General features: G+C 41.7%; 1 long non-coding RNA gene across 1 annotated transcript in view; it reads right to left on the minus strand.

Moving 5' to 3' along the window:
- The window catches only part of LOC115896427, a 30,328-nt gene extending 4,499 nt beyond the window's left edge, over positions 1-25,829 (minus strand). Inside the window, exons 1-2 of the long non-coding RNA XR_004056300.1 lie at positions 25,611-25,829; positions 520-759 (exon numbers count right to left, since the gene is read on the minus strand). This is a non-coding gene — a long non-coding RNA (uncharacterized LOC115896427). The remainder of the gene's footprint in view (positions 1-519; positions 760-25,610) is intronic.
- Between the last annotated feature and the right edge of the window lie 25 nt (positions 25,830-25,854).

Genomic DNA, 25,854 nt, shown 5'->3' on the forward strand with positions numbered 1-25,854 from the left:
AAACAAACCAGCCAACTGTTTTCAAGTAAAAGGAAAGGAAGGGGGAAACCATCCTGATAACTTGAGCATAACATGTCCAGGTAGGAAAATGCAGATCCCTTCAAAATAATCTCCCCTATGTTCCAGGTATTTAACAGTTGATCTAAGAAACACAAAGTCTTACTATTCTGTGTCCCAGTTCTTTAAGACTTTGAGAAATAAAAGAACCCCAAAGAAGTTTAAGAAATCAATAAATGGTTGTGTCCAAAATCTAGATAATGTATCAGATATTGTAGTAGGGGACTAACAACTCAGGTTTTCCCAGACTGAAAAGTCCACATCTTGATAACTCTCTCAATCTCTCAATCTTAGGCAAACCAAGACAGTCACCTTGAGCATAAGTCATAAGATATGTTCCATGGTCATAGAATAGAAGCACTAGTAGAGTCTGGGGAAACTACAGAGTCTAGCTTTATTTTACAGATGGAAAGTCAGATTCTAGGTATGAGCTAATGACATCCCCACAGGTACAGAGCTAACCCTAAGGAGCATTCCAGGTGACACATGAACTCCACTCTTCTAATTCCAGATTTCCAAGCTCATACAGGATAAATAATGTTGTAGTAGAAAAAAAAGCCTGACTCTTACACCAGATTACCTGGGCTTCTATCCTGTGACTCTGGACAAGTGATCTGACCTTTAAACCTCAGTATTTTTCACTGAATAATGGTATTGTTAGCATCGAATGACAGGGAGCAAATAAAGTGTTGAGCTCCATGCCTAACACATAAAAAACATGAAATAAATGTTTGTTATTATTATTGATAGTTTTCATCTATTTCTCCTCTTTACTCCCCTCATTATTAATATAATCATCATTATTATTATTTGCTACTTACAGCAAGGAGGCACAACCTAGCATAATAAGACCCTTCCTTGGATTTTCACTAAACTCATGTCGACTTTAGGAACATCAAAGAATAGTGTTTCACGCTTGGAATTTTCTTAAAATAAGTCATTGAAATTGTATCACTCTGAGCTGAACAATTTACAGACACTTTTTGAAAAGATGTCTCTTTAACTATGACAAATGCATGCAAATTGCTTTAGTAATTCAGCTTCAGGGTACTCCACTAGGTTCTTCTAAAAGACTCCTTTCAAAATGCTCGATCTTTACTACCATTCTCTACGTCTTGAGCCATTTTGTATAGAGGCCTAACTATTAAGAGCACTCACCAAAGGATGGCCATCCTGAAATAAAGAGGAAGTATATTTGAAATGATTACGTATTCAAATGTATGTAACAGGGTGTGCAACAGTGTGTGCAGAACAAAATTTGGATTGAGAAATAATACTTCGTAAATATACCCAGTATTCAGAAGATTAGGCCTTTCTTTCTTTCTTTCTTTCTTTCTTTCTTTCTTTCTTTCTTTCTTTCTTTCTTTCTTTCTTTCTTTCTTTCTTTCTTCTTCTTCTCTCCTCCTCCTCCTTCTTCCTCTTCTTCTTCTCTTTTTCCTCTTCTTCTTCTTCTTTTTTTTTTTTTTTGACAGGGTCTTGCTCTGTCATCCAACACCCAGGCTGCAGTGCAGTGGTATAATAGAAGCTCACTGCACCCTCGAACTTCTGGACTCAAGCAATCCTCCCACCTCAGTCTCCTGAGTAGCTGGGAGTACAGGTGTGTGCAGCTACAATTTATTTGTGTATTTGGTAGAGACAGGGTATTCCTATGTTGTCCAAACTGTTGTCCCAGGTCTTGAACTCCTGGGCTCAAGTGATCCTCCTGCCTCAGCCTCCCAAAGTATTGGGATTTATAGGCATGAGCCACCATGCCTGGCCTGGCCCTGCTTTGGAATCCAAAAGAGCAAAATCCAGAATTTCTCTTTCTTTCATTCCACTTTTATAGTTCAATATTTTCATTTGTTAAAAATGCAAAAAATGTAAGTCACTTTCATACTCAGGAATGTACAAAATGATAAGTTCAACAGGATTTTAGAAAACTAAAATAGTGCAGATGTCTCTGAAGACTAACAGCACTCTTTCTTGGATGTGCATCAAATAGAGATGTGATTTGTGGAGCAAAGTACAGCATTTTACCCTTAATTTCATGGATACTTTCCTGGTTTGACTTGTACCCTAGATTGTTTCATATTTGCCTTTTCTAAGCTTCTCAATGAAATGACCTTCAAACATAGAAAAACTCACAACTCTGGAGAAAATATCTACTTACAGCATGGATAGACCAGACTGAGAAACAGTTTGAGTGTAAGCAGGGTAATTTTTAAAGGGAAAAAAACACTATTCCTAGAATTTCCTAACTTTAGAAACAAGATTTCAGAATAATACACATCAAATGAAACTTAATCTTCACACTACACCTGAAAAATGTATATTGATATATTTATGGATTTTAAAATATGTCTCTAGGTAACTTTTTTAAAAGAAATATAATGTAATCAGACTGCATTCTCCATTGTCAGAGCACAACTCCTTGTCATTCTGTTAATTTCCGGGTCATGCGTGAGGCCAGCACATTGCAAAGACATCCTTATTACAAAAAAAAAAAGGAAAAGAAAAAAGAAGGAAGGTGAAAATGGTAGAATGAGTGCTTATTAGTTTGTTATCTAGGTAAATATCAAGTTCACTGCCTATTCCCCTTCATGCTCCTGAGTCTCAATGTAGATATATATGTATATGCTGGTATATGACTCTATAGGGTGTGTGTGTACATGTGTGTTGGGAGTGAAGGGCTAGGAAGGGAACCAGAGACCTAAGCAGTCAAATTAATTTGTTTATAGGTGAATAACATCACTTCCCCTTCGCTTTCTGTATCAACATTATCTGATCTCTCATAAGAATGAAGTAAACTGGATTGCTAGCAAGACGACCGAATAGGAACAGCTCTGGCCTGCAGCTCCCAGTGAGATGGATGCAGAAGGTGGGTGATTCCTGCATTTCCAACTGAGGTACCCAGTTCATCTCACTGGGACTGGTTGGACAGTGAGTGCAGCCCACGGAGGGACAAGCCAAAGCAGGGTGAGGCGTCATCTCACCCTGGAAGCACAAGGCGTTAGGGAATTTTCTCCCCTACTCAAGGGAAGTCATAAGGTACTGAGCCTGAGAAACCGTGCACTCCAGCCCAGATACTGTGCCTTTCTCATGGTCTTTGCAACCTGCAGACTGGGAAATTCCCTCTGGTGTCTATCCCACCAGGGCCCTGGGTTTCGAGCACAAAACTCAGTGGCCATTTGGGCAGACACCAAACTAGCTGCGGGAGTTTTTTTTGTTTGTTTGTTTTTTGTTTTCCATACCTCACTGGTGCCTGGAACGCCAGGGAGACAGAACGGTTCACTCCCCTGGAAAGGGGTTCTGAAGCCAGGGAGCCAAGTGGTCTGGCTGGGCGGGTCCCACCCCCACTGCGCCCAGCAAACTAAGATCCGCTGGCTTGAAATTCTCGCTGCCAGCACAGCAGCAGTCTGAGATCCACCTGGGACACGGGAGCTTGGTGAGGGAGAGGTGTGCGCCATTGCTGAGACTTGAGTAGGCGGTTTTAACCTCACAGTGTAAACAAAGTCACCAGGAAGTTCAAACTGCGTGGAGCTCACCGCAACTCAGCAAGGCTACTGTGACCAGACTGCCAGATTTCTACTCTGTGGGCAGGGCATCTCTGAAAAAAAGGCAGCAGCCGCAGTCAGGGACTTACAGATAAAACCCCCCATCTCCCTGGGACAGAGCACCGGGGGGAAGGGGCGGCTGTGGGAGCAGCTTCAGCAGACTTAAACGTCCCTTCCTGACGGCTCTGAAGAGAGCAGCTGACCTCCCAGAACAGCTTTCGAGCTCTGCTAAGGGCTGCTCAAGTGGGTCCCTGACCCCCTTGTATCCTGACTGGGAGACACCTCCCACTAGGGGCAGACAGACACCTCATACAGGAGAGCTTTGGCTGGCGTCTGGCTGGTGCCCCTCTGAGATGAAGCTTCCAGAGGGAAGAACAGGCAGCAATCTTTGCTGTTCTGCAGCTTCTGTTGGTGATACGCAGGCAAACAGGGTCTGGAGTGGACCTCCAGCAAACTCCAGCAGACTTGCAGCAGAGGGGCTGACTGTTAGAAGGAAAACTAACAAACAGGAATAGGATGTCCACTCAGAGACCCCATCTGAAGGTCATAAACATCAAAGACCAAAGGTAGATAAATCCACAAAGATGGGGAGAAACCAGTGCAAAAATGTGGAAAATTCCAAAAACCAGAACATCTCTTCTTCTCCAAAGGATCATAACTCCTCACCAACAAGGAAACAAAACTGGACAGAGGGTGAGTTTGATGAACTGACAGAAGTAGGCTTCAGAAGGTGGGTAATAAGAAACTCCTCCGAGCTAAAAAAAAAAAAAAAGCATGTTCTAAACCAGTGCAAGGAAGCTAAAAACCTTGAAAAATGGTGAGACAAATTGCTAACTAGGATAACCAGTTTAGAGAAGAACATAAATGACCTGATGGAGCTGAAAAACACAGCACAAGAACTTTGTGAAGCATACACAAGTATCAATAGCAGAATTGACCAAGTGGAAGAAAGGATATCAGAGACTGAAGATCAACTTAATGAAATAAACCAAGAAGATAAGATAAGAAAAAAAAAAGAATAAAAAGGAGCAACCAAAGTATCTAAGACATATGGGACTACGCCGGGCACGGTGGCTCAACCCTGTAATCCCAGCACTTTGGGAGGCCGAAACGGGTGGATCACGTGGTCAGGAGATTGAGACCATCCTGGCTAACACAGTGAAACCCCGTCTCTACTAAAAAATACAAAAAAAATAGCCGGGCAAGGTGGTGGGCACCTGTAGTCCCAGCTACTCGGGAGGCTGAGGCAGGAGAATGGCGTGAACCGAGGAGGCGGAGCTTGCAGTGAGCTGAGATCTGGCCACTACACTCCAGCCTGGGCGACAGAGCAAGACTGTCTCAAAAAAAAAAAAAAAAAATATGGGACTATGTGAAAAGACCAAATCTACATTTGATTGGTGTACTGAAAGTGACAGGGACAATGGAAACAAGTTGGAAAACACTCTTCAGGATAATATCCAGGAGAACTTCCCCAACCTAGGAAGACAGGCCAACATTCAAATTCAGGAAATACAGAGAACACCACAAAGATACACTTCAAGAAGAGCAATCCCAACATACATAATCATCAGACTCACCAAGGTTGAAATGAATGAAAAAATGTTAAGGGCAGCCAGAAAAAAGGCTGGATTACCCACAAAGGGAAGCCCATCAGACTAACAGCAGATTTCTCTGCAGAAACCCTACAAGCCAGAAGAGAGTGGGGGCCAATATTCAACATTCTTAAAGAAAAGAATTTTCAACCCAGAATTTCATATCCAGCCAAACTAAGCTTTGTGAGTGAAGAAGAAATAAAATCCTTGACAGACAAGCAAATGCTAAGAGATTTTGTTACCACCAGGCCTGCCTTACAAGAGTTCCTGAAGGAAGCACTAGACACGGAAAGCAACAACCAGTACCAGCCACTGCAAAAACATGCCAAATTGTAAAGACCATCAAAACTATGAAGAAACTGCATCAACTAACGGGCAAAATAACCACCTAGCATCATAATGACAGGATCAAATTCATACCTAAAAGTATTAAACTTAAATGTAAATGGGCTAAATCCCCCAATTAAAAGACACAGACTAGCAAATTGGATAAAGGCTCAAGATGCATCAGTGTGCTCTATTCAGCAGACCCATTTCATATGCAGACAAAATAGGCTCAAAATAAAGGGATGGAGGAATATTTACCAGCAATTGGAAAGCAAAAACAAAAGCAGAAATTACAATCCTAATGTCTGATTAAACAGAGTTTAAACCAACAAAGATCAAAAGAGACAAAGAAGGGCATTACATAATGGTAAAAGTATCAATGAAACAAGAAAAGCTAACTATCCTAAATGTATATGCACCCAATACAGGAGCACTAAGATTCATAAAGCAAGTTCTTAGAGACCTAAATAGAGACTTAGACTCCCACACAATAATAGTGGGAAACTTTAACACGGCACTGTCAATATTAGACAGATCAATGAGACAGAAAATTAACAAGGATACTCAGGACTTGAACTCAGCTCTGGACCAAGCAGACCTAACAGACATCTACAGAACTCTCCACCCCAAATCAACAGAATATACATTCTTCTCAGCACCTTATTGTACTCATTCTAAAATTGACCATATAATTGGAAGTAAAACACTCCTCAGCAAATGCAAAAGAACAGAAATCATAACAGTCTCTCAGACCACAGTGCAATCAAATTAGAACTTGGGATTAAGAAACTCACTCAAAACCACACAACTACATGGAAACTGAACAACCTGTTCCTGAATGACTACTGGGTAAATAACGAAATGAAGGCAGAAATAAAGATGTTCTTTGAAACCAATGAGAACAAAGACACAACATACCAGAATCTCTGTGACACATTTAAAGCAGTGTGTAGAGGGAAATGTATAGCACTAAATGCCCACAAGAGAAAGCAGAAAAGATCTAAAATTGATCCCCTAACATCACAATTAAAAGAACTAGAGAAGCAAGCGCAAACAAATTCAAAAGCTAGCAGAAGGCAAGAAATAACTAAGATCAGAGCAGAACTGAAGGAGATAGAGACATGAAAACTCCTTCGAAAAAGTCAATGAATCCAGGACTGGTTTTTTGAAAAAATTAACAAAATAGATAGACCTCTAGCCAGAATAACAAAGAAGAAAAGAGAGAAGAATCAAATAGATACAATAAAAAATGATAAAGGGGAGATCACCACTGATCCCACAGAAACTACCATCAGAGAATACTATAAACATCTCTATGCAAATAAACTAGAAAATCTAGAAGAAATTGATAAATTCCTAGACACATACACCCTCCCAAGTCTAAACCAGGAAGAAGTCGAATCCCTGAGTAGACCAATAGCAAGTTTTGAAATTGAGGCAGTAATTAATAGCCTACCAACCAGAAAAAGTCCAGGACCAGAGAGATTCATAGCAGAATTCTACCAGAGGTACAAAGAGGGGTTGGTACCATTCCTGCTGAAACTATTCCAAACAACAGAAAAAGAGGGAATCCTCCCTAATTCATTTTATGAGGCTGGCATAATCCTGATACTGAAACGTGGCAGAGATACAACAATAAAAGAAAATTTCAGGCCAATATCCCTGATGAACGTCAATGCGAAAATCCTGAATAAAATACTGGCAAACTGAATCCAGCAGCCCATCAGAAAGCTTATCCACCATAACCAAAATATATAGACCAATGGAACAGAACAGAGGCCTCAGAAATAACACCACACATCTACAACCATCAGCTCTTTGACAAACGTGAAAAAAACAAGAAATGGGGAAAAGATTCCCTATTTAATAAATGGTGCTAGGAAAACCAGCTAGGCACGTGTAGAAAGCCGAAACTGGATCCTTTCATTACACCTTACACAAAAATTAACTTGAGGTGGATTAAAGACTTAAGTGTGTGACCTAAAACCATAAAACCCTAGAAGAATACCCAGGCAGTATCATTCAGGACATAGGCATGGGCAAAGACTTCATGACTAAAACACAAAAAGCAATGGCAACAAAAGCCAAAATTGAGAAATGGGATCTCATTAAACTAAAGAGCTTCTGCACACCAAAAGAAACTATCATCAGAGTGAGCAGGCAAACTACAGAATGGGAGAAAATTTTTGCAATCTACCCATCTGTCAAAGGGCTAATATCCAGAATCTACAAAGGTCTTAAACAAATTTAAAAGAAAAAAACAAACAATCCCAACAAAAATTGGACAAAACATTTGAACAGGCACTCCTCAAAAGATGACATTTATGCAGCCAACAGATACATTAAAAAATGCTCATCATCCTGGTCATCAGAGAAATGCAAATCAAAACCACAGCGAGATACCATCTCATGCCAGTTAGGATGGCAATCATTAAAAAGTCAGGAAACAACAGATACAGGAGAGGATGTAGGAAAGGTTTTACACTGTTGGTGGGAGTGTAAATTAGTTCAACCATTGTGGAAGACAGTATGGTGATTCCTCAAGGATCTAGAACTAGAAATACCATTTGACCCAGTCATCCCATTACTGGGTATATACCCAAAGGATTATAAGTCATGCTACTATAAAGACACATGCACATGTATGTTTTTTGTGGCACTATTCACAATAGCAAAGACTTGGAAACAACCCAAATGTTCATCAATGATAGACTGGATTAAGAAAATGTGGTACATATACACCGTGGAATACTATGCAGCCATAAAAGAGGATGGGGCCACGTCCTTTGCAGGGACATGGATGCAGTTGGAAACCATCATTCTCAGCAAACTATTGCATGAACAGAAAACCAAGCTCCACATGTTCTTACTCATAGGTGGGAATTGAACAATGAGAACCCATGGACACAGGGTGGGAAACATCACACACTGGATCCTGTCAGGGGGTGGGGGTGCTGGGGGAAGAATACCATTAGGAGAAATACCTAATGTAAATGACGAGGTGATGTGTGCAGCAAATCAACATGGCACATGTATACCTACATAACAAACCTGCACATTGTGCGCATGTACCCTAGAACTTAAAGTATACTTAAAAAAAAAAAAAAAAAAAAAAAAAAAAAGCTTATCCACCACAATCAAGTTGGCTTCATACCTGGGGTGCCAGGCTGGTTCAACATGCACAAATCAATAAATGTAATCCATCACATAAACAGAACCAATGACAAAAACCACAGGATTATCTTAATAGATGCAGAAAAGGCCTTTGACAAAATTCAACACCCATTCTTGCTAAAAACTCTCAATAAACTAGGTATCGATGGAACATATCTCAAAATAATAAGAGTTATTTATGACAACCCCACAGCCAATATTATACTGAATGGGCAGAAACTGGAAGCATTCCCTTTGAAAACCGGCACAAAACAAGGATGCCCTCTCTCACCACTCCTATTCAACATAGTATTGGAAGTTCTGGCCAGGGCAATCAGGCAACAGAAAGAAATAAAATGTATTCAAATAGGAAAATAAGAAGTCGAATTGTCTCCGTTTGCAGAAGACATGATTGTATATTTAGAAAATTTCATTGTTTCAGCCCAAATCTCCTGGCTGATAAGCAACTTCAGCAAAATCTCAGGATACAAAATCAATGTGCAAAAATCACAAGCATTCCTATACACCAATAACAGACAAACAGAGAGCCAATGAGTGAACTCCCATTCACAATTGCTACTAAGAGATTAAAATACCTAGGAATACAACTTACAAGGGATGTGAAGGACCTCTTCAAGGAGAACTACAAACCACTGCTCAAGGAAATAAGAGAGGACACAAACAAATGGAAAAACACTCCCTGTTCATGGGTAGGAAGAATCAGTATCGTGAAAATGGTCATACTCCCCAAAGTAATTTACAGATTCAGTGCTACCCTCATCAAGCTACCATTGACTTTCTTCCCAGAATTGGAAAAAACTACTTTAAATTTCATACGGAACAAAAAAAGAGCCCGCATAGCCAAGACAATCCTAAGCAAAAAGAACAAAGCTGGAGGAATCACACTACCTGACTTCAAACTATGCTACAAGGCTACAGTAACCAAAACAGCATGGTACCGGTACCAAAACAGATATATAGACAAATGGAACAGAACAGAGACCTCAGAAATAACACCTCACATCTACAACCATCTGATTTTTGACAAACCTGACAAAAACAAGAAATGGGGAAAGGATTCCCTATTTAATATATCCTGTTGGGAAAACTGGCTAGCCGTATGCAGAAAACTGAAACTGTACCCCTTTCTGACACCCTCCACAAAAATTAATGCAAGATGGATTAAAGACTTAAACATAAGACCTAAAAACCATAAAAACCCTAGAAGAAAACCTAGGCAATACCATTCAGGACATAGGCATGGGCGAAGACTTCATGACTAAAACACCAAAAGCAATGGCAACAAAAGCCAAAATTGACACATGGGACCTTATTAAACTACAGAGCTTCTGCTCAGCAAAAGAAACTATCATTAGAGTGAGCAGGCAACCTACAGAATGGCAGAAAGCTTCTGCAATCTATCATCCATCTGACAGAGGACTAATATCCAGAATCTACAAAGAAGTTAAACAAATTTACAAGAAAAAAACAAACAACTTCATCAAAAAGTGGGCAAAGACTATGAACAAATACCTCTCAAAAGAAGACATTTAGGCAGCCAACAAACATATGAAAAAATGCTCATCATCACTGGTCATTAGAGAAATGCAAATCAAAACCACCATGAGATATCATATTATGGTCAGTTAGAATGGTGATCATTAAAAAGTCAGGAAACAACAGATGCTGGAGGGGATGTGGAGAAATAGGAACACCTTTACACTGTTGGAGTGTAAATTAGTTCAACCATTGTGGAAGACAGTGTGGCGATTCCCCAATAATCTAGAACTATAAATACCATTTGACCCAGCAATCCCATTACTGGGTATATACCCAAAAGATGATAAATTATTCTACTATAAAGAAACATGTAAACGTGTTTATTGCAGCACTATTCACAGTAGCAAAGACTTGGAAGCTGCCAAATGTCCATCAGTGATAGATTGGATAAAGAAAATGTAGCACATATACACCATGGAATACTATGAAGCCATAAAAAAGAATGAGTTCATGTCCTCTGCAGGGACATGGATGAAGCTGGGAATCATCATTCTCAGCAAACTAGCTCAGGAACAGAAAACCTAACACCACATGTTCTCACTAATAAGTGGGAGTTGAACAATGAGAACACATGGACATAGGGAGGGAAACATCACACACTGGGACCCGTCGGGGTGGGGAGTAGGGGAGGGACAGCATTAGGAGAAATACCTAATGTAGATGATGGGTTGATGGGTGCAGCAAACCAACATGGCATGTGTATACCTATATAACAAAACTGCACGTTCTGCACATGTACCCCAGAACTTAAAGTATAATTTAAAAAAGAAAAGGAAATTTAAAAATAGATAAATAAATAAAATAAAATTACCATATAATCCAGCAATTCCACTTTGGGTATATATACCCAAATGAACTGAAAGCAGGAACCTGAAGAGATATTTGTAAGTAATGCTCGTAGAAGCATCCTTCTCAACAGCCAAAAGTTAGAAGTAATCCAACTGTCTATTAGTGAACAAATGAATAAACAAAATATGATGTATACATGCAATTAAATAGTACTCAGTCTTTAAAAAGGAAAGAAATTCTGGCACATGCAACAACATGAGTGAACTGTGAAGACACTATAATAAATGAAATCAGTAAGTCACAAAGTACAAATACTGTATGATTCCACTCATATGAGGTACCTAGAGTAGTCAAATTCACAGAGATAGCAAGTGAAATAGAGGTTTCCAGGGGTTGGAAGGAGGAGGGAATGGGAAAATTATCTTTTAGTAGGTACAGAGTTTCAGTTTTGCAAGATGAAGAGTTCTGTGAATGGATGGTCATGGTCATAACACAAGGATATGAACGTTCCTAGTGCCACCAAACTGTACGCGAAAAAATGGTTAAGATAATAAATGTTATGTTATATGTAAAAAAGAAAAGAATGAGGTAAACTAAAAATGAGAAAACAAAGTCAAGATTTGAGTGTCTGATTTCTGATAGAATTTGTTTAAGAATTAAACCATTTATGTATTTTGAGCTGTCATTTCTAGAACATTTGGTGGAGTACTCTGAATAACTGACATAAGATAGACAAGGTTCATATGTCCTGTTTTAAAACAACTTTATAGAAATGTTATCTTTTTAAGACTATTTTTAATCATCATATTTATGATATAGAAAATGGATTAAAATTGTATTACATACACACATACACATGCACACACCACACACATGTCATACAGAGTGGAAGCTTATAGTATAGTAAAACTGATATTGGCTTTGCAGCAAACCAGACCTGGAAGTTTGGGAAACTTCCCTAAACCATTTGTTTCTATTTTCGGTCCTGAAAACAGAAGATAGCAGCACATGATTTATGGTTTTCCCATGCATATTATATAAAGAGACATCTAGGATACTGCACTGGGCTGTTTTCTGTGCATAAAGTGCCTGCCTCCTCCATAACCTGTCTATGCTAAAACTCCTTGGTTTTCTTGAACATACCTAACTTTCTCTTGCCTACACAGCTTTGTTCATGCTGTTCCCTCTGGCTGGAAGACTCTCATCCCCTTCTCTTTGCACAACTAGCTTGTACGCTATTTTTAAGACCAAGTTTGAATACTTTTTTTGATGACACCTTTGCTGACATCCCTACACTAGAGTGGCTACTTCATTCATGTGCTCACAAAGCACCCTCACTTCTGCTATCATGACCTTGTTACCCTGTATTAGAACTGTCAGGTTTTCAGTTGATGATAATCTCCTTAAAATAAGAATCCATATTGTTTAATGTCATAGGTATGACTTTCAGCAGTGATCTTTCAAAACAGTCAGTGCTGATGAGGGTGCAGTGAGATAAACACTTCCACACTTTTTGTACAAAAGATAGGCATATGGTAATAACATTAATAAACTTATTGGGTACCCGCACTGCTCAAGGCATTACACTAAGTGCTTTCATGCATCATCTCATTTAATCATCCCAATGCTTTTCGGGAGTATGTACTCTACTAGTATCCGTATATTATTATACAGTTTAAGAAACAAAAACTCTCAGGGTCTAAATGACTTGCACGAGTGTATGAAGCTTTAGGTGGTGAATGAGGAAATAAACTTGGGTCTATTTGATGCTAACACTGTTTTTGCTTAACAACAATGCTCTACTATGCAAGTTTTATGGGGAGCAATTAAATTATTCACACCTCAATGCAGTTGAGTAAATGAGTACACACACACACATATTAGAAACCATAACTCATATCCACTTTCCTTCTCTTTCTCAGGTAATAATATTTTTCTAATAATCATGTAATAGGGAATATTTTAATACTATCTCCAGTTTTTCTTTGCAGCCCTAGAAATAAAATGTCCCCATTACTGCCTAGGGTTGTTTCCCTCGCTATCAATTAAATGATGTCAGACTCACAGGGGTGAGTAGTAAGGAAGGCAGCGTGATGTGTACTGTGAGCTCACTAGAATGCTTGCTCCTCAAGAGCAAGGATTGGTTTATTTATCTTTGTACCTCCAGTTCCAAGCATGGTGCCATCCCCACTGTAGACAAATGATCAAAACTGTGGGAATGGGTTATTAAACAGATAATGAACTTGAGGTTACAGAATTTGCAAAGGCTGTTTAGAAACTGTAAATTCCAATCATTCAATGAAATTGGAAAATAAAATGGATGATCTCTGTCAAGATAATATCTAAAGACAAACATTCTGTGGGAGGTTATTACATGTACTCTCTCAATGTGATGGTATTTGTAGAAGTGAACAAAGCAGGTAAAACTGAATATTGAGTTGGATTCAGCAATTACCAGATAACTTCCTAAATATGAGACATTGTGCTAGGACCTGATTATTTTATTATAATTAAGGAGAATTATCTTTTTGTTATGATAATTCATCTTTTTAGTAACAGTAATTTGCATATCCAGTCAGCAGAAAATAAGGCTTTGTCATATGTAAAGAGGGCAGAGTAATCTTACTAAAACTCAACTCTAATGAGGTCTCTTTTCCTGCTAACACATCTAAAAGGCTTCCTGTTGCTGCTATGATTTGAACTGTAAACTTTTTCACAGAAGACTTGGTTTTTCAACATCTTTCCGTCATCACTACACTCCCTACACTACAGTCCAACTAACCTTCTAATAATTCTCCCCAAATATTCTGCTTTTTATGCCTCTGTTCTCAACAACTAAAATGCCCTCCTCTCTGTCTAGTGACACTCCATTCATCTTTCAAGACACAGATCAAATGTTCCTGAGGCTTCTGGCTCTTTGAGGCAGAGATAGCCGATGTGGTCAGTGCTTTGCGAGGGCTCCCAGCCAGGCATCAGACAATCTCAGGCTGTAGTTTCTGCCTCTATCTAAACCAAAAAATCCTCAGGTCCAGTAACAGTTTCCAACTTTTTTTTGTTCCCTTTAAACATAGCTCTGTAAACGGTCTGTTTACTTCATCAGTGAATGGTTACTGCTTTGCAGTATAAGGTGTCTTCTTTATATTTTCTTCCTAAATTACTCAATGAAAAGAATGATGGAAATAATAAACATGTAATTATGTTAGCAATTTATTTAATGTGCCAAATACTGGATTCAGTGCTGTATATATAATGGTGGACAAGAGAGATGTTCTTATTCTCATGGCAGCTGTACTCAATGAGGAGAAACACAGCAAAATTGTTACACAAGCAAAATAATGATAGCTAATGAGTGATATGATGGAAGAAATTAAGGTGTACAGTGGAGAATGGAGGAAGTGGTGAGGAAACAACATCAGAAGAGTTGAGGGGAGGTCTTCCTGAGCAGGAGAAATATGAGCGGACAGCTGAATGAGGAAGAGGTCAGAACTGCGTTCGTGCGTAAGTAAGAGCCACTCAAATGTCCTGGACAAGCTTAGTGTGATCTGCAAAGAGCGGAAAGCTGGTGGGCTGGAGTGGAGAGAACAGATGAATACTGATCATAGATAAAGGTGGACAGAGTGACAGGGATTGGACAGTATCAGGCCCTGTCTAATTGCAGTGGAACCCAGCATACAGTTTTAAGCCACCAATAATATAGCTGAAACTGCATGGCATTCAAACTTGTGTTGTAAGCCATTATTTACTTTTTTAATTGTAAAAAAATTTGTGTATCTGTCTGGACAAGACTTTCTCACTGGCTTAGTCTTTACTTCATTCTCCTCTCCACTGGGGGGCTCCAGAGAATATTGCAAAAATGCAGTCTAGTCTCCCAAGCACCCTTCTTGTGACAGTCTCTGCATTTCCTCAAGAGCTAGCTATGTTTAAGATGGGAAAACCAACAAGAGAGCATGAACAACTGAATAAATAAAAGATAAAAACACAGTCAGCTCTGTCAAACAGTTCTGCATTTGACAGCATGAATATGAGGTAAAATAAGAATCACTATTTTTCTTTAGAACCTGTGGTATGTCATGCCTTTACATGAACAAATACATTATGACTGACTAGTTTTATTTTAAGCCAAAGTGACTATTCCAACAGAAGAAAGATTTAGAAAATAGACATGAGAGGTATTTGGGCATAACCTAGTGGCCTGCTTATTAAAATGACCGTAACAGTTGTCAGTTTCTGAGTGTTTACTCTGTGTTGCCTAGCACTGTGTTAAGTGCAATAAATATATACATACAATCTCATTTAATCCTTAATTAATACTGGCTGATAGACATGACCATTGTTTCCTTTACTGAAAATGGAAAACTGAGGTTTAGGGTGTTTAAGTGACTTGTCCAACGTCTCAGATATATTATTGGTGGAGCTGGCATTTGGATGAAAGAATGCTTGACTCCAAAGCCCTCCACATGCCAACCAGAACACCAAATTAAAGAGTTTTCCATAGACTTCAGTTCAAGTCTCATATCACTTTCTTGCAGTTTCAATTTCCTTGACTGTTATTTCCCCAGGGGAAGAAAAGACACTACAGACCCAACAAATTTGTAGTGCATCTCCAATGCCATGAAGATAATCAAAATGTTTTCTCAAGTCCCAGGTGTTATACAAAGGCTATGTTTTTTTTTTTTTTTTTTTTTTTTTTTTTTTTTTTTTTTGGCCAGGTACCTGATTTTTGCCTAAAAAGAAAACCCTCTTCCAAAAAATGAATTCCTTAAAAATTCTATTTTTTTTTTCCTAAACTTGGTTGTGTTTAGCCCTCTTTTGCCACTTGCCCCTAATTGCACACCAAATGTTCATTCATAGTATCTAATACTCTCTCAGGTTTTTTGTAAGGCTTTGGCAACAACAGAAGGTGGTAGGGCAATAGCACGGGAGGTATGTTTTTACCCAGCTCTGCCACCATCACATTGTGCAGCTTAGGGACAAACCTCTTCATCTGGACCCCAAATTTAAAGTAAACAAGTGAGTTAGTGAGAGTTAATGATTATTCTAATTTTTAAAATACTAGGGTAGTGTGTAGCCCATGACTAGGATGAGAGAAAGAAGAGGAAAAGGGCTAGATGAAAATAGTGTTATCTTGTAGTATTCGTTTAATTGAATCTATTACTGGGGCTCTTGACCATAAGGCGACCACTGGCACTCCAACAAGTTCAGCAGATATTTCAGGTGCATCAGGCACTATCCTAGGATCAAGTCCCAAAAATGTTAAACAAAACCAATATGATTCCTTCACTCTGTGGAACTTTACATCTCCATAGATCAAACAATGGAAATCTGAAGTAGACATGTCAGCCACAGACCCATTTGTCTGACCACCTTTTGTTTCACATTTTAAAATTTTGTCCATGTTTAAAAATAAGGAAGATTTATTCCAAAAGTTCTTGTTTCCAGCTTCTCTTGAAAAATCTAAATATTTGGCAATGCTGAGCCGGCATTCTCACACGTCAAGGAAAGGTGGAGCTGAAGAGAAACTGTCCTCACCTCACCCCCAGAATAGACTCACACTCTCCATCGACCCCGCCCACCGTCACCATGTCATAGGCAAGCTATGTGCCCATTCTGCCCAGGTTTAGGTGTGTGTGACTCTTGGATTAGAGATGGAAACAATAAATTATTTCAATCCTGTTGATTATTACAAAGAGCTGTATGGGGAGCTGCCATGGACAAGAACAGAGAAACTTCCAGCACTACGGTCTTCATCTCTGCCCCGTCCAGATCCCACTTCCACCCTCAGAGAGCAAGGGCAACAAAGGTGCCTGGGAAATTTGGGGGCTGGAAGACAGGCGACATGGGCCTACCAAAGGTTCTCTCCACTAACTGTTATGCTACACTGGGCAAGTATTTTTTGTCTTTGTGCCTCAATTCCCTCTGCAATAAAACGGAAAAAAAAAATCTACCAGACCACAGTGCTTTAAGGATCTTTCCTGTTGGGATCTTGTAAAATTCTCACCACTGTCTTGGTCTCCCGTCATAACCCCAAGGGAAGTCTTTCTTTTTTTTTTTTTTTGAGACAGAGTCTGGCTCTGTCGCCCAGGCTGGAGTGCGGTGGCCGGATCTCAGCTCACTGCAAGCTCCGCCTCCCGGGTTTACGCCGTTCTCCTGCCTCAGCCTCCCAAGTAGCTGGGACTACAGGCGCCCGCCTCGTCGCCCGGCTAGTTTTTTGTATTCTTTAGTAGAGACGGGGTTTCACCGTATTAGCCAGGGTGGTCTCGATCTCCTGACCTTGTGATCCGCCCGTCTCGGCCTCCCAAAGTGCTGGGATTACAGGCTTGAGCCACCGCGCCCGGCCAAGGGAAGTCTTAATGGCAATCTTGCCTCTCCCCTTCTAAGATCAGCAGGCTCCAACCCGCCACCCCCATGTCCACCACCGTGGCGACACAGGCCGCGTCTCTTCAGGGGAACCCGAGCCTGGCCCCGGAGTTGGGGAGGCATCCTCCTGCGATGTGGAGAGTAATAGCACCCCCACTTCCCCCCCTGGATATTACTGATACACATCACAGAGGGGCAAGGCACCCCCCTGAGAAATAGGGATTAATAGCACCCCCCTCTCCACGCCTGGCTATTAGGATCCACACGGCACGGGGGTGAGCCACCTCCCGCCATACGGGGTGGGGGGGGTAATAGCCCCGCCCTCTCCACCCCTGGCTATTAGGCTCCACATCACAGAAGGGTGAGGCACTCCCCGCGATATGGAGAATAATAGCATCCCCCTCTCCCACACCTGGCTATTACGATCCACATCGCAGGTCGGTGAGGCACACCCCTGCGATACGGGGAGTAACAGCATCACCCTCGCCCGCCCCGGCTGTTACGATCCACTATGCAGAGGGGTGAGGCACCCCCTTGCGATATGGGGAGTAATAGGACGCCCTCTCCTCCACTGGCTGTTACGATCCACATCGCAGGGGGCTGAGGCAACTCCCGGCGATATGGGGAGTTATAGCACCCCCTCGACCCCCCTAGCTATTACGACCCACATGGCAAGGGGGTGAGCCATCCCCATGCCTTACGGGGAGTAATAGTCCCCCTACCCCCCTGGCTATTACGGTCCACATCACAGGGGGTGAGTCACCCCCCACCATATGGGGAATAATAACCCCTTCCTCTCCCCTCCTGGCTATTACAATCCACGGTGGACTCAGCCTGTTTACGATGTTGTGAGTAATATCATCTCCCCCTCTGGAAATTACCAACTATTTCACACACCTGTGTACACCCTCTGCCGTATTGGGAGTAATATCGTCCTCTTTCCCTCTGAATATTATAAACAATATCACAGGAGTGTTTATACTCCCTGTGATATTGGGTGTCATATCATTCTCTTCCACGTTAAAATTAGAAAAAATATCCTTGGACGCGTGTACCACTTCTGTGTTATTAAAGTAACGTTACCCTCTTCTCTCCTGGATCATGAGAACAATATCCCTGGGGGGTGTACACTTTCTGCGATATTGGTAGGTAATAGTATCCCCTCCGCCTTTGACTATTAAAGACAATCTCACGCGGAGTGTACAACCCCTGCGGGCTTGGCCATATTATTATCCTCTCTCCCTGCATATTAGGAAAAATATCAGTGTCAGTGTATACCTCCTGCGATATGTGGATTAATATCCTCTTCACCTCTGGTCATTAGGAACAATATCACAGGGGTTTTACACTTGCTTCGATATCTGGAGTAATGTCATCCTCTCCTTGTTTGAATGGTAAGAACAATATCACAGGGGAGATGTACACCTCCTGCGATATTGGGAGTAATATTACGCTCTCCCCCCTTCCCTTGATATTAGGAACAAAATCCCAGCGTGGGTGTACTCCTCCTGCTATATGGAAAGTAATATCCTCTCCCTGCCTGGATTTTAGGAACAATATCACAGGTGGGTGTACACCCCCTGCAGTATAAAGAATCATATTATCTTCTCTTCCTTTAGCTTTTAAGAACAATATAACATGGGGGGTGTACACGCCCTGCTCTATTGGCAGTAATATCATTCTCTCTTATTCTGGATAGTAGGAATCATATCACTCCTGTGGTGTGCAACCCCTCTGATATTGAGAGTAATATTCTCTCCCAACGTGGATATTAGAAACAATATCACAGGGGGCGTGTACACTTCTTCGATATTGGTAGTAATACCATCTTCTCCCCCATGGATACGAGAAACAATATGACAGGCAGGGTGGACACCCCCCACGATATGGGGAGTCATGTCCCGCCCTGGATATTACAATCCGTGGTGGACACACCTCGTGTTTACGATATTGTGAGGAATATCATCTCCCCCTCTAGAAATTACGAACAATATCAAAGGCGGGTGTACACCCTCTGCAATATTGGGAGTCATATCATCCTTTCCACCCCATGGATATTAGGAACAATATCAAAGGAATGTTTATAACCCCTGCGATATTGGGAGGAATATCATCCTCTCCCACGTTGAAATTAGGAAGAGCATCCCTGAAGGTGTGTACACCCCTGCGATATTGAAAGGAATATCATCCTCTTCCCTCCTGGATCATGGGAACATTATTACTAGGGGATGTACACTCTCTGCGATATTAGGAGTAATATCATCCTCTGCGCTTTGGAAAATTAAGGACACTGTCACCGGGACGGGGGAGTGTACACTTTCTGCGATATTGGGAATAATATTATCCTCTCCCCACCTGCATATTAGGAAAGATATCACAGAGTGGGTATACACCTCCTTCGATATGGGGAGTAATATCGTCTTCTCCCCTTCTGGATATCAGGAACAATATCACACGGGGGTGTAGACTTTCTGCGATATTGGGAGTAATACCAACCTGTCGGCCTTTGAATATTAAGAACAATGTCACAGGGTCGATGTACATCTCCTGTGATACTGGGAGTAATATCAGCCTCTGCCCTCCATGGCTATTAGGAACAATAACCCAGGGTGGGTGTACACCTCCTGCTATATGGGGAACAATGTCATCCTCTCCCTGACAGGATATTAACAACAATATCACAGGGTGGGTGAACACAGCCTACAATACTGGAATTATTCTTATCCTCTACCCCTCCGGATACTAGGAACAATATCGCAGAAGAGGTGTTCACTCCCTGCGATGTTGGGAGTCACATCATACTCTTCTTCCGTGAATATTACGAGCAATATCACCAGGGCAGATGTTCACCCACAGCTATGTTGGGAGTCATGTCATACTCTACACCCTTGATAATAGGATCAATATCACAGGGTGAGTGTATGCCTAGTGAGATATTAAAACTATCCATCCCTGGATGTTAGGAACAATATCGCAGGTAGATGTACATCCCCTGACATGTTAGGAGTAATATTATTTATTAATCATCAATCATTAATATTAACTATAAGTATCAATGTTAACATCAATTACTAGTATATTATTATTATAATTATTTTGATTGTATGATTATAACTATTGATATTAATGTTGCTTAGAAATATTCATTATTAATCAGCTTTTTTTTTTTTTGAGACCAGTCTGGCTCTGTCACCCAGGCTGGAGAGTAGTGGCGCGATCTCGGCTCACTGCAAGCTACCTCTCCTGGGTTCACGTCATTTTCCTCCCTCAGCCTCCCGAGTAGCTGGAACTACAGGAGTCCGCCACCGTGCCCGGCTAATTTTTTGTAATTTTAGTAGAGACGGGGTTTCACCATGGTCTCGATCTCTTGACCTGGTGATCCGCCTGCCTTGGCCTCCCAAAGTGCTGGGATTACAGGTGTGAGCCACTGCGCCCAGCTGGAGTTATTAATCATCATTTTATTATCAACATTATTTATGATTGATTTAACTAAGTAACAGTAATTCCAGATATGATTATTTGATTATTAATAATGATATTACTGTCATATTGCATATAGGTTAATAATTAATATTTTTATCATCGTTATTATTAATATCAATGATTACTATTATTCATTATTATATTTATTAATATTAATAATCAATAGTATTTTTCCTGATATCCGGGGGGGAGAGGATAATATTACTCCCAATATCAGAGAAGATATACACCCCTGTATGACGTTATTTCTAACAGCCAGGGGCTAGAGGATGACATTACTCAAAATATCGCAGTGGGTGTACATCCCTTCTGTGATCTTGCTTCTAATATCCTGGGTGTGAGAGGATGATATTACTCCCAATATCGCAAGGGGCATAGAGCTCCCCTCCGCTGTGATATTGTTCCTAATATCCAAAGGTGGAGAGGATGATATTTCTTCCAATTTCGCAGATGGTCTACACCACCCCTGTGACACTGTTCCTAATATCCAGAAGGCGAGAGGATGATATTAGTCTCTCTATCTCAGGAGGTGTACACTCCCTAGTGATGTTGTTCCTAATATCCAGGGACGGAGAGGATGCTATCACTCCCAAAATAACAGGGGGTGTACACCCCTTCTGTGACATTGTTCCTAACAGCCAGCTGGGGAAAAGAAAATATTACTCCCAATGTCGCGGGGGGTATACACCCCCTTGTGATATTGTTTCTTAGATCCCAGGAGGGAGACGATGACACTAATGGCAATATCGCAGGGGCTGTACACACCTCCTGCGATATTGTTCTTATCCTGAAGGGGAGAGCATAATATTACTCTCAATATCGCAGGGGTGTACACCTCCTTTGTAATATGGTTCTTAATATCCATGATGGGAGAAGGTGATATTACCCCCGGTATCACAAGAAGTGCACAGCCTCCTGTGATATAGTTCCTAATATCTAGGTGTTGAGAGGATGATATTACTCCCAATATGGAAGAAGGTGTACACACCCCTGTGACGACATTATTCCCAATAACCACGTTGGGAGTCGATGATATTACGCCCAGTATCGCAGAGAATGAACATCTACGCTGGGCTATATGCTCCTTGTATCGAGAAGAGGAGAGGATGATATTACTCCCAATATCGCAGGGGCTGTACACCCCTCCTGTGATATTGTTCGTAATATTCCAGGGAAGAGAGGATGATATTACAGCCAATATCGCAGGCGGTGTACACCCACCCAGTGATATTGTTCTTAATGTCCAGGAAGGGAAAGGATGTTATTACTCTCAATATCGAAGAGGCTGTATTCCCTCCCCACTCCGGGTTATTGCTCCTAATATCCAGGGGAAGAGAGGATAACATTATGCCCGATATCGCAGGGGGTGGTGCACCGTCCCCCACCCCCCGTGATATGGTTCCTAATATCCAAAGGCACAGACGATGAAATTACTCCCAATATCACAGGGGGTGTACACCCCTCTTGTGATACTGTTCTTAATATTTAGGCGGGGAGACAATGATATTACTGTCCATATCACAGGGGTGGACAAAATCCCTGTGACATGGTTCTTAATACTCAGTTCGGGAGAGGATGCTATTAATTCCAATATCACAGGGGACACACCTCCTGTGATATTGTTCCTAATATCCAGGGGAAGAGAAATGATATGATTCACAATATGGCAAGGGATATACAACCCCTCCATAATATTGTCCCTAATATCCAATAGGGAGTAGAATGATATTACTCCTCCTATCACAGGGGGTGTACAGTACCCCACTGATATTGTTCCTTATATCCAGGGAGACAGAGGATAATACTACCCTCAATATCGTAGGGGTGTACACACCCCTTGTGATATTGTTCCTAATATTTAGGTGGGGAGAGGGTGATATTTCTCTCAATATCTCAGAGGGTGTACACCCTTCCTGGGATATTGTTTCTAATATCAAGTGGAGGAGAGGATGATATTACTCCCAATATCGCAAGGGGTGTAAACCCCCTGTTATTTTGTTGCTATTATCTAGGTTGGGAGAGGATGATACTACTACTAATATCGCAGGCGTTGTACACCCCACCTGTGATATTATTCCTAATATCCAGGGGAAGAGAGAATGATACTACTTTCAATAGCGCTGGAGGTGTACACACCCATGTGATATTGTTCCTAATATCCAGTGGGGGAGACGATGATATTACTGGCCATATCGCGGGGGTTGTGCACTCCCTCTGTGATAATGTTTTTAGTATCCAGGGGGTAGAGGATGACATGACTCTCAATATCACAGTGGGTGTACACCAACTCTTGGTATTGTTCTTAATATCCAGGGAGGGAGAGAACATTACTGTCAATATGGCAAGAGGTGGACACCCCTTCTTTGATATTGTTCCTAATATCCAGTGGGGAAGAGTATGATATTAATCCCAGTATCGCTGGGAGTATGCACCCCTTTTTGATACTGTTCCTAATATCACGGGGAGAGTCTAGGTTATTACTGGCCATACCACAGCATGCGTACATCACCACTGTTACATTGTTTTTTATTTTCAGCAATAAAGAAATTTATACTACTCCCAAAATGGAATGAGTTGTACACCCTCCATGAGATATGGTTCCTAATATTCAGAAGGGAAAGGATGATATTACTCCCATTGGTGCATCGGGTGTATAATCCTCTGTGATATTGTTCTTAATATCTACGGGGGTGAGGACGATATTACTCGCGATAACGCAGAGGATGTACACCGCCTCTGTGATATTGTTCTCAATATCCATGGGGATAGAACATTGTATTACTCCCAGTATGGCAGGTTGTGTACACCCACGCCCCGTGATATTTTTTCTGATACCCAGGTGAGGGGAGGATGATATTACTCCCAATATCGCAAGTGGTGTACAAACATTCTTTGATATTTTTCCTACTCTTTATGGGTTGAGAGGATGATATTACTCCCAGTATTGAAGAAAGTGTACACGCCCCCTGTGATATTGTTCCTAATATCCACGTTAAAAAAGAATGATATTACCTTCAATACCGCAGGGGGTGGGGTGTACACTCCGCCTGTGATATTATTTCTAATATCAAAGGCAAGGGAGAATAATATTACTCCCAATAGTGCAAGGGGTGTACACACCTGGTAATACTGTTCCTAATATCCAGGGAAGGAGACGATGATATTTCTGGCCATATCGCTGGAAGTGTACACCCTCCTGTAATATTGTTTATAATATTCAGTAGGGGAGAAGACAACATTGATCCCAATATCGCAGAAGGTGTACAGATCCCTTTGATATAGTTTTTAATATACAGGGAAAAGATAATAATATTACACCCAATATCCAGGGGCTGTAACCTCCCCCCCAACCGCTGTATATTGTTCCTAATAGGCAGCGTGGTAGAGGCTTATAATACTACCAATATCGCAGAAGGTGCACACACACCTGTGATATACTTCCTAATATCCAGCGGGAACGACGCTGCTATTACTTTCAATATCGCAGTGGGTGTACACCCCCCAGTGTGGTTTCGCTCCTAATATCCAGGGGAAAAAAGGATGATATTACTCACAATATTGCAGGGGGTGTACACCTCTTCTGTGATATGGTTCCTGATATCCAGGGGTTGAGTGGATGATTTTCCTCTCAATAACGTACGAACTGTACACCCACCCTGTGATTTTGTCCCTAATAACCACATGGGGAGAGGTGATATTACTCCCAATATTGCAAGGGGTGGACACCCGGCCAGTCATATTGTTTCTTATATCCAGGAAGGGAACAGACGGTATTACTACTAATATTGAAAGGATGTACAGAACTCATTTCATATTGCTCTTAACATCCAGGTTGAAAGAAGATAACATTACTCTTAATATAACAAGGGGGGTACACCCCGCCTGTGATATGATTCGTGAAATCTAGACGAAGAGAGAATGATATTACTTCCAATAATACACGGAGTGTACAATCCCCTTTGATATTGTTCCTAATATCTAAAGGAAGAGATGATGATATTATTCCCAATACCGTAGAAGGTATACACCCTCCTGTGATATTGTTCCTAATAACTAGTAGGGGAGGACATGATATTACTTCAAATATCGCAGTGGCTTTACACCCCTTCCGTGATATTTGTCCTAATTTCCAAGGGGTGGAGTACGAAGTTACTCTCAATATAGTACTGGGTGTACACCCAGGCTGTGATATATCTGTGAACATTCAGGGAAACACAGCATGATAGAACTCCAAATCTCGCAGAGTGTACACCATTTTATGATATTGTTCCTAATATCTGGAGGTGGAGAGGATGATGTTAGTTTCAATATCGCAGGCTGTGTACACACACCCTATGAAATTGTTTCTAATATCCAAGAGGGGAGCAATGCTATTAATCCACATACAGCAAGAGAGTGAGGCACACCCCGCCGTATGGGGAGTAATAGCACCTTCCTCTCTCTCCCTGGCTATTAGGATCCACATCGCAGGGGTGTGAGACACCCCCCAGCCATATGGGGAGTAATAGCATCTCCCTCGCCCCCCCCCATCCCCCACCGACTACTACGATCCACATCGCTGGGGAGTGAGGCACCCCCGGCGATATGGAGAGTAAGAGCACACCCCTCTCCCTCCCTGGCTGTTACGAGCCATATCACAGGGGCGTGAGGCACCCTCCGCGATATGGGGAGTAATAGCACCCCCTTCTCCCCAGCTGGTTGCTACGATCCACATCGCAGGGGTGTGAGGCGGCTCCCGCGATATGGGGAGTAATAGTACCCGCTGTGCGTCCTGGCGGCTCCGGACCCAGCCCAAGCGCGGCGGGACCTCCATCCGTAGCGCTCTCCCCCAACCTCGCCCTCCCGGGGTCCTTGTCTAGTCTCAGCAGGCGGCAAACGGACCCCAGGCGTCTGGCCCTCACCCAGGCGACTGCCCAGCGGTTTCTGGAGAGAGCGCTAAGCGGGGACGCCCGCTGGCAAGCAGATCCCGCCTCCTTCCCTGGCCGAGGAGCCGCCCCTCCGGG

The sequence above is a fragment of the Rhinopithecus roxellana genome, chromosome 3 (genome assembly GCF_007565055.1).
Source record: "Rhinopithecus roxellana isolate Shanxi Qingling chromosome 3, ASM756505v1, whole genome shotgun sequence".
In the NCBI taxonomy this organism is placed as follows: domain Eukaryota; kingdom Metazoa; phylum Chordata; class Mammalia; order Primates; family Cercopithecidae; genus Rhinopithecus; species Rhinopithecus roxellana.